Source organism: Siphateles boraxobius, unplaced genomic scaffold (assembly GCF_051911475.1).
Source record: "Siphateles boraxobius isolate OS27281-9 unplaced genomic scaffold, OSU_SipBor_1 55, whole genome shotgun sequence".
Taxonomy (NCBI): domain Eukaryota; kingdom Metazoa; phylum Chordata; class Actinopteri; order Cypriniformes; family Leuciscidae; genus Siphateles; species Siphateles boraxobius.
Genome location: NW_027509181.1, coordinates 9,784,968 through 9,801,816, shown reverse-complemented (window position 1 = coordinate 9,801,816; position 16,849 = coordinate 9,784,968). Strand labels below are relative to the sequence as shown.

Here is a 16,849-nt window from a genome sequence, read left to right as displayed (position 1 = left end):
TCACCTGAGCTAAACAGTTCACATCACCTGCAAAACTCATTCCAAGCAACACAACTCTTAACACATGGCTCAAAACAGGCTCAGTGCAGCCAAACACTATGCACAACCCTCACTGAGATAACACACACTGTCACTCAGAACACACTGAGAGTAAAAACACTAGCATCAAAAACTAATACAGAAAATACTAACTTTTCATCTTTACAGTTTGAACAATTTCAGTGACTTCATACAAAGTAATATTTACTTCAAAGAAAAGAGTGACATTCTTTCACATGATTTATTTAAATTCTTAGAACATAATTTTTAAGGTAAATGAAAATGAGCAGTTTGCTTCAATAGTCTGTAGTAATTTACGGAATTATAGTAATGACAGAAAAAAAGGTAGAATACTGTAATTCGAACAAATAACAAACAAGACACCTGCTTAGCCTTTCAGCTGAAATTGCAATCAGCCGTGTTTGAAAGGCACAAGGCTGAAATCTATTCTGTTTTGAATGTGTGGTTCACAGTTTTGACAGCAGTGTGTTAGCATTTGAACAAAGTGCTGTAAATCCACAGTGTTGTGCAGGTTGTGGTTAAAGTCATGGGATAAGTGTGTAGAGTTTTCAAAACTGTGTTCAAGCAATGAAAAACGAACTAGAGTTTGGTCCACATGAACTGCTGCTGTGCAGACTGTAGTTAGAGTTTTGCACATGTAGCTCCAGTTGTGCTCACTGTCGTTTAGCAATCGAAAAAAACTATAAAGCGTCGGGTAAATACTCGCTAAGTGATCCAAGAGTGCCCTCATGTGGCCATACCTAGACAATATCCGATTTCAATTATGTACTCATTGTTTTTAAGTTATATGTTGCACTGTAAACATAGTTCAACAATGCATACAATGTGTTATATCTGATAATTAATTAGTGTTACATTTTTATAAGGTGTGTGCCCACTGCACCCTTTGTCTGCACAAAACCATATGGTAGATTGAACAATATAATTAAATGCAAGTAATTTGTGTGAAATTCTCTCATATGAGAGTGTGGTTTCAATTTGCATAAAATTTAGGTAGCTGCATATTGTTGATGAGCTCTAGCTGTAAATAGATGAGTGTTAAATGAAGAGGATGCCTGTTAAAAGCCCAGATATGAGGACGAGTTGAGATAGAAGTGCTGCATTATAACACAAACATTAGCCAGTAGCTGTAGTCAGTCAATTTTGTTTTAAGTAAAGGATTAGTTTATCAGAAAATGAAAAATCTTCCATCCTTTAATCCCCTAATCTTGTTCCAAAACTGCTTATGTTGTGGTATTCCTGACTATTAGGCCTGTCCCAATGCCCACACATGCAGTCTTTGCACTTGACCACTTGTCTACTTACATGACGTGTTTATGGAAACTTGTTTCCGCCACAGAATGAAAAATAAAAAAGGTAAATGCGACTTTTTATGTCACAATTCTGACTTTTTATCTCAAATTTGCATGATATAAAGTCACAAATGCGAGTTATAAAGTCATATATAAACTCAATCTTGACTTTTTTCTCAGAATTGCATGTTTATATTTCGCGACTTTACAACATGCAATTGGGAGATATAAAGTCAGAACTGCAAGATTTAAAGTCGCAATTGCGTGTTATAAAGTCAGAATTGTGAGTTCTGAATAGCTGTTCTGTCTTTTTTCCCTCAGAATTGGAATTTATAACTCAAAATTGCGAGTTTATATCTCACAATTCTGAGAAAAGATGTCAGACTTGAGAGATATAAACTCGCGATTGTGTGTTATAAAGTCAGAATTGCATAATGTAAAGTCGCAATTGTGAGAAAAAAAGTTATAACATGCAATTGCAACTTAATATCACGCAGTTCTGACTTTATATTACTCGCAATTGTGAGATAAAAAGTTGCGATTATCTTTTAAAATGTTTCATTGTGTCGCGGAAACAAGTTTCCATACGGACTGTATTTCCTGGATTTGGCCCAAATGTTTAAGTGGACGTGAAGAATGCAAGTAAGGTTATCAAAAAGAAGTTTTGATTACCCAATGATGATTGTCAATACTTTGCACTTTAGAATATACATAGCCTGTTCAGTAGTCCCTATGTAACAAATCAATTGTAGTGCTGCTTCAAACTAAGTGATAAAAAGCAGTTCCCAATGTTTATGTTTATGCCAAAATACACGCACTTATCTCTGCATCAATGAAATGTGCAATTTGTAAAATCGGAAAAAGCATAATAAGGGTGCTTTAAGTGGCCCAACTGAATGAACATTTCCCAGCTGACAGGATAAACTCACGTTTGCTCAGTGCATATGCTGCTGTTGGTCCAACACAGCTGGATCTGTGAGTCATCACACAGTTATTCCTGCTTTCAGTTGTCTGCTGTAGATGATGAATCACAATGTTCCTTAGCTCATGAGAGTCAAACAGCAACATAGGGCCAGGTTTACTGAACGGGGCATATTAGCATGTGACCACAATAAAACACATAAAAACAGATGGAAATGGAAAATTCCGCAGGTGATGTACTGACAAATGAACAAATGAAAGAACACAGACACAGCTCATTTCCATAATGACCAACACATTCCAAGAGCAGTACAAATTAGCTTAGGGTTGCAAACAAGCAGAGTCGATAATAATCAGGTGCAGGTAATCTACGAACAACACAGGCAAAGTCTCGTGAGGTACCTTCGTGCGCAGACGTTCATTAATGGCACATATACCTGTAACTTAACTAGTGCATTATGCAAACTTAGTAAATCACATTGCGTGATTCAAATACTCTCCTCCCATACATTTTGCATCTGAAAAGGAAACTCCTACAAATGCATATGCAACAAGGTCAGCTGCAAAAATAACCGTCCACGTCCTTTTATCTGAAAAGTTTCAATGCGTGTGCTCTTCGGAAAATTGTACAGTTTTTTTTTTTTTTACTTCATTGGAATGGTACGAAACTTGGCACTGGTTCGTTATGAGAACAGAAAAAAATAATCATGAACATGATTCAAAAAGGTTAACGTGTAAATTGCAGGTTCAATTTTTCACGAATAAAATGCAATGTGCTTATTAAACATAAAGATAAGAACCGTCCACCATTGTTTTGTATATTTTTTTATACCAAAATGCTGAATATAATATGAAAAGTTGGTACTTTTTACAGTGGTTTTAAGCACTCCCTCTCCCTTCCACTAGGCTGGGCATGACGTCATAAAAGGGACTCCAAGCCTAGAGTTAGTGTAAGTCTAATGGCAAGTAGGCTAGCAGTTATATTGGATACCTAACTCAGCAAGCAAAAATGGTGTTGATGAATGAAATAACCCAATTGTAAACATACTCATGTGTGCTGGCTATGAGATTACCGTGATTCTGCCTGAAATGAATGTAAACTATTCGCAAAACAAACAGGTTCAGGCAGCATGCGTCAAAACCAGGATGCTGTCTGAAGCACGTCAGATTAATGGATTATTTGATGATAATTTTTACTTTTCACACCGTTTTAAAAATAAAAACAGACAGTACAGTATACAGTACTCATAACTTCGAATTTTATTATAATTGTATTTCATATAATATACAATAATGTCATTTTTACTTATATCAAATGTGATAGTTTCTAGTACATTTAAAATATCAAAATATGCTCCCCATACACATTTTAAATGAAATAACGATGTCATAATATTGTGAGATTTACACCATTATGGAAACAATAGAGAATGAATCGACATTCTCTGTGATCGATTTGCGCTTGGGTAGCATTTTTCGACAAGGCAGCACAAATTGTCTAAACACCGGTGTTGTGCCGAATTTCGACCCCCTGCCAAATTATTACCCCCCTCGTCGAAGTCAGTACCTGATTGCCTAATCCTAACCCCACCCCTAATCCTAACCCCCTCCCCTCAACTAATCCTAAACCTACCAATACTATGGGGGTAATAATTTGGCGGGGGTCAAAATTCAGCACAACACCGGTCGCGGCGCGAGTCGAGCTGCTTCCACTAAACTCCAAAACGCATTCACCTCACGACAACACATACTCTCCACTGCTGATTCCATTGGATGGCATAGCCCACACAAACACCTGTCAAACACAGCGATAGGGACATCGATCTCTTTTTTTCTTTCTGACAATGAGCATCGCTAATTAGTTGCGGTTTAGCACACGCAATATCGCGTTCTGTCTGCAGATGCCAGCAAAAGCACCATTGTGCCTGTGCAGTGTGTGCATCACTACAGCTCTGATTGGGACTACGAACACCATGTAAGTAAATAATGTCTTCAGTTGTTGTCCCTCCTTGCTATTCTACATGATGACAAGATTTTGAAAAGACTTTGGCTTGTTCCCTAATGTTATCCGGGTTAGCACCAGGTTAACCTAGGCTAGCTCTAGCTACTCACCAGGACACCTGGCCAACCCTCCACTCATTTTCCTCACACCAAGCATTGATAACTCTTTGAGGGCCATGATTTCTGGCAATTTCCTCCCCTCTCTCACGTCTGACCGGTTCAAAATTGTCCATAGTCAAGCCACAAACAGTAGGAATCTAGCAGAGTATGGGTTGCTACTCCCTTTTATGACGTCAACACCCAGTTACGGTAAAAAACATGCTACCTTTGAAGAAACCCCAATAAATGTTATTTTAACGCATTTTAAGACAGACATTTTTTAATATTTACATATTGAGCACCTTAATCTACACATTAATTGGTTGTGGTGGTTAACCTGCAATTTACACTTTAATGGTCCTGTAAAAAATGGCCGCATTGGAAATGAATGGGAGACAAATTTCATTTAGTGGAAACTTTTGCTACTGCGTCCAAATATAATCCTACTGAAAGCTTTTTTTTTTTTTTTTTTTTTTTGAGATATCAAGCTCTAGTTTAGAACACAACTAGTTTAGATTTATGGCTTTGATTTTCTTGCAGGTTTAAAATAAAACGTGATTTTGAAAATATATATTTCTTATAAAAATTTTAAATAGTATTTTTGTGCATTTTTCATAACAATGCACATAAAATTCTGGTACTTTTATAAGTTCACTTTTTTAAACTTTTTTCACTTCAGCAATAATCTGCCAAGTGTCGTCTTTGAAAAGATTTACGACAGTTTAACTTGGAAATTAACTTTTCAGGTCTATGCTCAAAAAGGGAATACATTAATTATAAATACAGCATAAATATAATTTGGTATAAAAAATCCCCACAAAATACAAAATATTTAATAAAAAACATTATCAAACTAAAATATAGTACATTTTATTGACAAAAAAATAAGACATTTGTCATTTTTGACCGACATGCGAAGAGCACCGAAAGCTGTTAGTAAATCTGGCCCATATTGTTAGAGATTTGACAACTGCTCAGTCCAAACCCTGACATTAGACAGCGCTCTGATGTTGACATCCAAGGTTATTTAGGTCAGTGAAACAAGCAGTGAGCTTGAAGGAAGGATGGCACCTGCAGTGACACCAACATCTCGACCTGTCAGAACCATTGTTCTTCACGGGCACGTGCGCTGATGAACACGCACTGTACGCTGGTCTTGTTGCCATGGTGGTGTGTGTTTTCGGCACCACTGTCCTCATTAGAGCATCAGGCGTCTCGAGTGGTGAATACACAGAGTGCTATGAACTTGTTTTAATGAAATGCACTGTGCTCACAATAGCAAGTGTCTAAACAACCTCTATCACTCAAAAGAATGACGTTACACTCATTAGTTACTAGGATACTGGCCTTTGGATAAGTGTGTGTGTGTGTGTGTGTGTGTGTGTGTGTGTGTGTGTGTGTGTGTGTGTGTGTGTGTGTGTGTGTGTGTGTGTGTGTGTGTGTGTGTGTGTGTGTGTGTGTGTGTGTGTGTGTGTGAGTGTGAAGTGTGCTTCAAACATATATACTGTTTTGTTTTGCAATTGGTACTTTTGGATATTTCAGAAATAGTGATTTTTGTCCTGCATTTGATAGGGTTTGGTAGTGCTAATCGTTAGCACATCGCTAATATATTTATCTCAACATTGTTTTGATATTTCAGAGTCAGATATGTGTTCTATGTCCAATAATCAAACATATTATATGATATTAACACTTAAAATATCAGTTTGACAGTGTTCATACTGATTTTTTAAGTGGTAATATAATATAATAGAAATTATTGTAATTTTTAATAATGATATGTATGATTATTATTTAAAATATTTACATGTGTATGACATTATTATTAATAATAATAATAATAATAATAATAATAATAATAATAATAATAATAATAATAATAATAATAATAATAATAATAATAAAAATAATAATAATAATTATTATTATTATTAATACATTTTTCAATGGTGGATTTTTGGGATGGGACTTTGTTTCTTTGGCTAATGGAAAACACGAATTTGAAAACATTATTATTTTTTATCATATATATATATATATATATATATATATATATATATATATATATATGTCTAGTGGCACAGAAATTTCACCCTTTACTTAAAAAATACACTGCCATTCAAAGGTTTAGGGTCAGTAAGATAAAAATAAATTAATGTTTTTTGAGCAAGGATGCATTATATTCATCAAAAGTGACTGTATGATTTTTAAGTAAATTAAAGAATCATGGATAAAAGAAAGTGCATCAAAAAAATGTTTTAGCAGTAAATCAGCAAATTAGAATGATTTTTGAAGGATCATGTGATACTGAAGACTGGAGTAATGATGCAGGAAATTCAGCTTTGCGTCACAGGAAAAAATTAGATTTCAAATATAAAACTTTTGTATTATATTTCTGATCAAATAAATGCATCCTTGGTGAACATACACTATTTTCCAAAACAAGAAAAATTCAGACCCTAGACCAGTCTATGTTAAAAGAATTGTCTTGCAACAGGGTTTATAAAAATAGCCTGCAGTATGCAACATTGTTACTGACTTGGACTTGTGACAGAGGACTTCAGACTTGGACTCAAAGACTTGTCTGGCAAATAGTTTGACATTCTGATCTGAGGTTACCCCAAAAGTTGCTCCATATTGATTTAGCTTCCTTTGCCATGCTGAGAACCCCGGCAGATGTCATTTCACACTATGTTGGAATAGAAAAACGAGTACACTATGTTCTGTCCTCTGCAATAGGGTGGACACATTGGCCTTATGCCATCAGTCAACAAATACTTAAGGCCCTGATATACACACATCACAGCTTTTTTTTTGTTCATCACACAGGGGTAACATTTTTTATATATATATATATATATATATAAAATAGCGGTATATTACCGAACATATTAGAACAACATTAATACGTGTTGTCAGTGGGCTGGACATGCCGAGGCAGCTGTCTCCTGTCCCACTTGCTAGCATGTCGTTTTTCTTGGGAATCTCCTGACATAAACAGCCTGTATATGTAGCAGCAGAGGAGACCCTGCAAAGTGTATCACACAGATGATTATGCAAGCCGTTTTAGCTTAAATTGTACCCAGCCTTACTCGTCGTAATTGCATTTTTACTAGTAAGAATTCAATTGGAGAACTCTACAATTCAATTCTTACTAGTAACAATTACGATTAGAGAGCTCTCTAATTCAATTCTTACTAGTAAAAATACAATTGGAGAGCTCTCTAATTCAATTCTTACTAGTAACAATTCCAATTAGAGAGCTCTACAAATGAATTTTTATTAGCCATATGTCTCCATTGACTTCCATTCATTTTAATTACAGAGCTCTCTAATTGAATTGTTACTAGTAAGAATGCAATTGCAGAGCTCTTTACTTCAATTCGAGAGCTCTCTAATTGTTAATTTGTTACTAGTCATAATTGGATTGAAGAGCTCTCTAATTGTGATTCTTACTAGTAACAATTCCATTGTAGAGCTCTCTAATTGTAATTCTTACTAGAAAGAATTAAATAAGAGAGCTCCGTAATTAAAAATGAATGGAAGTCAATGGAGACATCTGACTAGTAAAAATTAATTTGTAGAGCTCTCTAATTAGAATTGTTACTAGTAAGAATTGAATTAGAGAGCTCTGCAATTGTAATTCTTACTAGTAACAATTTAATTAGAGAGCTCTCTAATTGTATTTTTATTAGCAAGAATTGAATTAGAGAGCTCTCTAATTGTATTTTTATTAGCAAGAATTGAATTAGAGAGCTCTCTAATTGTATTTTTATTAGCAAGAATTGAATTAGAGAGCTCTCTAATTGAATTCCTACTAATAAGAATTGCATTAAAGAGCTCTCTAATTGAATTAAAGAGCTCTGCAATTGGATTCTTACTAGTAAGAACTGAATTAGGAGGTCTCTAAATCAGTTTTTACTAGTAATAATTGCATTAAAGAGCTCTCTAATTGTAATTGCTACTAGTGAGAATTGAATTGTAAAGCTCACTAATTGAATTCTTACCAGTAAAAATGCAGTTACGATGCGTAAGGCTGGGTACAATTTAAGCTAAAACGGCTTGCCATAGTGATACATATTACTGAATAGTAATTGGCTACAGACCAATATTGACATGAAAGGAGTGTTTTCATTTTTTATCAGATTTATTCCAGACCAAGAAAATATTCATTAAATTATCTTTATCATTATCATTATCTTTATACAGATATTACAATAAAAAAAAATAAAAAAAATAAAAATAAAAAAAAATATATATATATAGCTTAAACCAGTAAAAGCTCGTTTTTTTTTTTTGTTTGTTTTTTGTCTCCCAGCCTGGTTTGCTGGTTTTAGAGGTGTTTTGTGCACTATCCAGCTGGTTTTAGAAAAACATTTGTTTTCCGTTGTTTTGAAGCGTTGTAGAAACGTTGCAATGCCATAATTATGTCCCGCGGTCCAGATGGAACCTGTCCGCCATTTAAATACCACTGTCCCACATGCATGGCTTCCAGTGTTACCAGTCGGTTATGAAATTATATCTGATTTATGAGCATTAGTTTAAAAACTTTTTCAGCTTCTTAAACAGACTGTCATGTTGTTAAAATGTTTTGAGTCAGCAATTTAATGCTGTATTTGATTTAGTTTAAATATTTCCTTAATGTACCCCCTTAAGAAAGACAAGCCTTTAGCATTGTTCCCCTTACTAAAATGATGTATTTAAAATATGATTCTACTATTGGGAATAATTGGGAAAGTAAAACAAACAAAAAAATCCATTGTTGTTTTTCAGACCTTCTAACAAACCATGCACTTCATTTCAGCATAACATTGTTCATATGATAGTTTATAGCCATGCAATTCAAGACACACTACACAGATAGAAATTGCACTTATTTACCACATTGCTTGCATCATCTTGTAAAATCTGTCCAGACATACACTGCAGAATTCTTCATCTCTAGAAACACAATCTTGACAGATGCTGATGTAAGGCGTTATTTTTGCACCTGGTCTTTCACTCTCAAGTGCAACACATTTGACAGCTCAGTTGCTTACATCCTACAGAGGTTCATGTGTTTTCTGTATCATTGACTATGAATTCCACATCCGTCTATACAGTATGTCATTACATGTGTTTGGCATGTTGCTTTCTGAACAAATAGTTTCACATGCCTTAACTTTAAGAACGGACACATTCGATTCTGCAAATATTTCCCCATTTGCTTTCCTCGTAAATGTAAAAAAAAAAAAAAAAGATTTAACTCAAATAGTTCTAAGCCTTGAACCAAACCAAGGACATCGGAGAAAGCTATCATTCGTAATTGCAAAAACTAGTCAGCCAAACACTGAGCTTTGGACCAAACCAACCAACTCTAAGATGAATTACTACAAAAAGACAACTGTAGAATACTTTGTTCACTTGAACACATTTCTCAATACTTTAGTCACTTTTTCAAAACTCTTCACACAGTTCTCCTACCAACTTTCAGCTTGGCACAGCAGTAACTTACCATCCAAAATGCACAAAAACTACCAAAAACGCATCATACAGGTCACAAATCAAGTTATTCGTCCAGAACACTAGCAAAGTTTGTCTCCAAACAAACACACTTTGGCTATATGGTCATACTTTCTGACCAAATCTATTTATTTGTGTATCCGTTTGAAATCTGATCTACCTACACATGACCCACATATTGAGAAATGTGTTCTAGCGACTGTAAAAACTGCAACACCTGTCTATTTCATTTTCATTTTTCAATTGGTATTACTATAGAAATGTATTATTCAGTTTTCCATTATATTAAGTTTTGAAAAGGGTTTGTAAACATCCCATATACATAGAGATTTGGTGGTGGTTCTGTCTGAGTAAGAAAGACAAAAAAAAGTCAGTTGCTATATTTCCACCCAAAGTTGTGAATTTAACTTGTGGACAAAATTGGAATATCGCATAAAACATTTGCGAATAAAGCAGCGTTTCCATCCCATGTGCTCATGAGAACAAAATCATCACTTCCTTGGAAATTGGGGAAAAAGCGCATCTCAGAGCGCGCAGACAAAGTGCAATATACACTGTCATGTTCTCTTGCGTTCGGATGCCTGTTTGTAAACGCAATCATGTGAAACACTTCTTGGAGGGAATAAAACCAAATCATTTTGATGACAAATGTTGGCTCAGGTCTTTCAAAATGGTCAAACACATTTTAGATGCTGTGTAATGAAACTGATCCTCTGCTCAGTCCAGTTATTCAATCACATACGCATCAAGGGATTTATTCGGCAAATGTGTTTCCATCCCATTTATGTTTATGCGCATGTCTTCATAAAAATCAGGTACAAAATGTATCCGCCTCAATTGAGCGCATATGTTTTTTATGCACATTTTAGAATTTATGCACATCTTGGCATTTCCATCCAATGTATTTTTAATGTGATATCAGAATGTGCATTAAAGTTGGTGGATGGAAACATAGCTAGTGAATGCATATAGTGCCAAAGCAATGGAACAAGATCCACCGTTTGGACCCCATAGACTGCTGTTGTGTTCACAGTGTAAACTGTTTTGAAAAAGTGATCTAGTATTGAGAAATGGGTCCTAGTGATTGTTAAGTCAAACTTTAGATTAGGGACCAATTCTCACTATTAACTAACTATTTAATACAAGTTTTGCTTAAATAAACTCCTAATAACTGCATATTTATAGTTAGCAAGGTAGTTGTTAAGTTTTGGGTATTGGGTAGCATTAAGGGATGTAGAATATGCATGCAGAATAAGGCATTTATATGTGTTTTATAAGTACTAATTAACACCCAATATCCTAGTAATATGCATGCTAATAAGCAACTCGTTAGTATTGCACCCATCCATTATTTTGAATTAACTCTGAGTGATAGTTATACAAGCAAGACCTTTTGAGTTGGCTGAGCTGCCAAGCCATACTTCTGTCATGTGTTATTACTGTCCTGCTGTAGTTTGGAGAAAGGCCACCCGTACATCATAATGACAGATGTTATCTGTGGCATCAGAAGAGGGTGCTGAAGGAACAAAGCTGAGATAGGTGCAAGGTCAGTACTGCTGTTAGGATTCATGTGACTGAGACCTCGCACGTTGATCTAAAAACAGCCCAAGAAAAAAGACAGGCCATTATATGAATGATACATGAGCCAACACAAGTGGCTGTTGCATAAGCTGATAAACTTTGCACCCTGGCATTTGTATTTGATTTCTAGAGTCAAATTTTACATTGTACATTGAGGCATTATGAATAATATTTTTACTAAAACGTAACAAAAATGGTCTCAGTCAAACTAGCACTGTACCAATGATTCACAAAATTGTTGATGTGTTATTTGATCCAACCGAGAGTTCAATTGACAATTGGTTTTGACAGTAGCATTCTGATAAACACATATACATTTTATAAATAATAAAAACAATTCTGTCAGTTTAAAAGGTTTTAAATCAAAGCCTAAAAAGGACATTATAGCATGGAAAAAAGTCGAGTGGTGTTTCCATTGGTGGCTTTACAGCGCATCAGATTTCACATGTATATGGAATGGTCACATGCATGTACTGGATTTAGCTTGCCAATGGACAACCATTGAATAACATTTTTTGTTAGTTGCTCTAGAGAGATCTGTGCTTGACATTTTAAATTTTGCAAGGCCTGTGAATTGAAGAGTGATTTTAACATTATTCAAAGTTCCAGTGTGGTCAAATAGGTCATGTAAGACACGTGCGAACTTAAATGAGTAAAATATAATGTGACAAGAACCAAGTCAACAAGAGCTAACTTAGACTTAAAAAGGTCGTCTTCAGTCAAGGGGATCTAATGCAGTCAAATGCTGCATTGTGGAGAACACCTGGGCAGGCCGCCCGCAGCACGCTGTTTTCTGTCATTTCATCCATCTTTTCTTTGTTGGGTATGAGGTCAAACCCCAGCACCCAGCCGTTCTTAGCTAACCACTGACCCCAGAGGAAACTGCCCGCGGCCCGACTAGAGTTCGGACTCAGGGCTTATTTTCACAGCTGTAACAGCAGAGGTGGATATGTTGAAAGGCTGCCGTTTCTGCATGGAGGACCTTCAGCTTTTTACGAGAAATTGGAGGCCAGTCAAGGTCTAGAACATTCCTCCTAAAAACTCTGCTGTTTATGCTAGATTGGCAGCATTTCAAAATGATAGTTCACCCTAGTGAAAAATAAATATACTCAGATGTATTTAAATACATATATTTCATGATAAGTATACTAAAAATGTGTACTAACTGAAAAATATAAATTTACAGTAAATATTAAAATAAAAATTCTAAAAAATAAACTGTAAATATAGTTATTTCATGCTTTCATCAAGCACACAAACTTCACACCTTAAAAGTGTCTGAAGTAATGTAATAATGTGATTTTAACATAGGCCTAAATATAGACTACAGCATTTTTGTTCAGTGAAGGGGAAGTTGTTGTATATGTATGATAAGTCAATCTCTCCTCACCTTACATTCACGGGCTGTGAAATGGAATTCACCGACAATTGATTTTGCTGTACTTTTGCTAAACAACCGAACTCGCTAGAGTGCACACTATTGAGAGTCTGTGTTGCAGATTTGACACATTTGTCAGAAGGAAACCTCTAGAGTCGCTCATTGCAGCTAAAGACACAAGTCTCACCATGTATTTCAAACCTGAGAATTATAAAGTTATTTTAAGGTGATGCTATGTATTTTTTTTAGATGAGACTTTCTTTTTTGTGCAAACCAATGAGATGTGAGGTATGAACTGAAACATCTAGTCTTGTTTCTGCTAACAGGTGCTGTAAGGGCAGAATTTCCAAACAACTTTTGCTTACAGCGCAAATATAACTTATGAGCAATTTGCAAATAAAATAATTTAATTTGTTAAATATTTAAGTACTACTAGTAGCTGTTATGATTAAATGTACAATACAATGAACTTTATTTGAGTTCTACTTGTTGAGTATAAAATAGTATAGATAAAATAAAAGTTTACAGGAAATGTGTTTTGAGTTGCAAAAAATTATAATTCATAATTCATCATATTGAAGTAAGTTTAATAATTATGAACTTAACCTTTTCAATAATTTAACCACAGGTATTCTTTAAATCAATTGAAATTTATTTATATTATACTTTTCACAATTTTGCATGGTTGCAAAGCAGCTTTACACACATATAGAGCGTAGTTTCAAAAGTAAAGATGTGTAATTATGACAAATAAAGAAAACAACATACATCCAGTTTGAAATGGTGAAAGAAATGTATGCACTTTATCAGAAATTTTAGTACTTTAGTGTATTCATAATACACTCCAATGCACCTACGGTACTAATACACCTTCCCGATTAATGCTACTTCAATGGCCCGTTGGTCTTTGAAATGTGGAAATGTCAAAATGTTCTGAATTATTAAATTAATTATTAATTTTATCCTCACCAGTCCTCAAAAATTACACAAAAAGTTAAAATCTCAAATAAACTCAGAAACGTTAACTGCATGAAAAGTAACAACTTAAATTGTAAATTTCATTTATAGTAATAAATATAGGATAAAGGCGTCTGCTAAATAAATAAATGTAATACAACTTAAGGTGAACTTCAGCACTGCCTTTGGACAACTAAAATACATTTAGTACACAATTAGTTGTTCCAATTTAACAGACTTTAAGTATACCAATTTATAGTGGGCCACAAATACATTTATACTAAAGTACATATGAATAAAATGTGCTTAAGTATACTATTTTTCCACTAGGGAAATTCTCTTCATTAATACTCACCATAAGTGTTGTTTGAAACCTCTATGACTTTATTTTGTGTGAAACACAAAAGAAGACAGTTTGAGAAGTGTGTTTTTTGTCTATACAATGAATGTCACTGAAGTCTAATGTTGTTTGAACTCCACTGATACTCAAAATATATTCTCTTAGGTGAAAATACAATCTTTTTTCTATAGGTCCTGCCTCAAAGCAGATTCTTTTTTTTTGGCTTACACATTTGTGTCATTAGCTTAGCAACATAGTAATGCCAAACTCAATTAAAATCAGTTGCTTGACACACAAAGTTGCCAATGCATTCCGAATCAGTCAAATCCGTTTCAGTTATGCTGCTATTAACAGTAGCCAGCGCACTAGGATTGGAACGGAGCCTATATCAAATGATTTCTTCCTGTAGAGCTTTAAGACCCAAGTACTATAAATCGGCTTTGGATATATCAGACTGTCTTATCAAAGCCTCTCAGTCAGTACCCTGTACTTGTTTACTGCCCCATTAACGGGTTATAAGTACATATAAGTTACAAACTGTAACCAATGCTCTCAGCTACGGCAGTGGAAAACCTCTCTGGTTGACCATGTGACGTCAGTCATCAGTAGATCTTCTCAGAGCCCACACCTAACATATCACCTGTCAACAGCTTATGTGAAATCCAGCCCACTCCTCTCTTCCCACTTATGGAGCTCAAACACTTGAGGGGTTATACTTGTAACAATAACCATGGAAAACAACCTTGGATTGTAGACTCTTGTTTAAAAATGGTTGATTTGAAGAATAAATGTAGATGATGTAAACAATTTAATGACAATTAATAGACTCATTCATCTGAATTTAGTTCACTTATTTGAATGTACTTTTAAGTTGCTTCTGTTGAACCAGTGTTACACTGTGTTCTCTTACATTTAACATAGAACATGTATTTGTCATCGCCATCACCCTCAATAATTTTGGTTGATCTTCAGAACACATCTTTCATAATTTTTGTCAATCCATTTACAGTCTATGTAATCAACATTTTCAAGCTCAAAAAAGTACATTTTAAAAAGAATCAAGAAGTTAAACCAAGTCTTCCGAAGAAACAATCACTTTAAATGATGAACTGATTTAATTTAGGCTTTCATTCACACATAAACATTGTATGTGTGTAACTTGCGAGAATCAACAAGGTTTGTTTTTGTGTGTCATTTTTGTTCCAATGATGTGAACAAAAGTCTTATGAGAATTTTCTTTATGGTTTTCTTTGATTCTTTATGAATCATAATCATACACTGTTCGTTCATTGGCCAGAGGAGAACTGGCCCCCCGGCTGAGCCTGGTTTCTCCCAGAATACTGGAACTAGATGATTTACATGCATTCTTTTGTTGATGTGGGTGGAACAATGTACCAAAATACTGCCAGAAGCAGCCAATGTGGCATATTCTTCTTATGTAGACAAGTCCAGTGGTCTCTCATTGGTGTGAGAGTTTGGAGGGGGCAGCTGTCCTACTGCCCATGGAGTCTTAGTTAAATTATGGAAACTTACTGCAGATACTGTGTCCTTGCCGTGTCAGATATCAGTGGTGATCCTCCGGGGTGTTTTCCAGCTTCTAAAGTGACATGAGGGTTTCTGCGCTTGTACAGAGACTTTGACATTGAGACTTTTAGCATTCTAACATCTAAATTTAAGAAAAGTATGTGTAAATCCTATTATTTTACTCACCCTCATGTCATTCCAAACCCGTATGACTTTCTTCTGTGGAACACAAAAGTAGATATTTTGAAGAATATTTTGGTCCAATGAAAGTTGGTTTTAACCAACAACATTAAGTTTTGGCTGAACTATCAGGTTATAGCTAGATACTTTGGACCAAAATATTCTTCAAATGTTCTACTTTTGTGTTCCACAGTAGAAAGTTATACAGGTTTGGAGTGACATGGGTAAAATAATTTTCATTTAAAGTATGGGTACCTTGTCAAACTTGGTAAAAAGCAAATGTAGTGTCCTATGTAAATCTCTAGGTCACACAAGAGAGTTACACTGAAACCTATTAAGAATTAAATTAAATAAATGTCAGATTTGTAGTTGTTTGACATTTGCCAGATGGTTATAAATAAAAACATTTCTTTAGGGCAAGGACTGTAACCCATTCACAAATTGTTATGCTGTAAAATATGTAACAGTTTTTTTTATGATTTTAAGAAGTAAAAAGCTTGAAAAGTACTCAAGTAAGTTCATCAAAACAATACTTAAGTGAAGTAGGGAAGTACAATTACTAAAGGTAGGCTACCTGAGTTTGGTCCCATATGACATGCCATCTAGCTAAAGATACATTTCTTCCAGTCTTTCAGATGATTTCTTCCGGTTAGAGGACCTAACTATCACACTTATTTCCAAGATGAGCTAACTTTGTTATTATATGTGTTAATTGAAACGTTCACAGTCTCTCAGTGCTAAAGCATCTTAATGGGCTCATAATTATGCAGCACCAGTGTCCTTCTCAAGTTAAATTTGAACTTTAAGAAGAGATGTGGTGGTGTGAGGGTAGAGCGGGGAAACCTTTTCTGACTAGGTGAACCATAAGCCAAGTTCACATGCTAAAAATAAAACTGGATCAGGCAAGGCAGTATCAGCAGAGACTGGCACTCACATAGAGGACACAGTCAAGCTCAGTTTTGGAACGCATTGAGACTTAGTCGCGAGGACAGCACTAGTCTCGCCAGTCAAGCG

The 16,849-nt window shown here is 35.0% G+C and overlaps 1 protein-coding gene across 2 annotated transcripts in view; it reads left to right on the top strand.

Moving 5' to 3' along the window:
• Positions 1 to 16,849, top strand: part of prkg1b (protein kinase cGMP-dependent 1b) — a 235,748-nt gene that overhangs the window by 212,079 nt on the left and 6,820 nt on the right. The window lies entirely within an intron of this gene.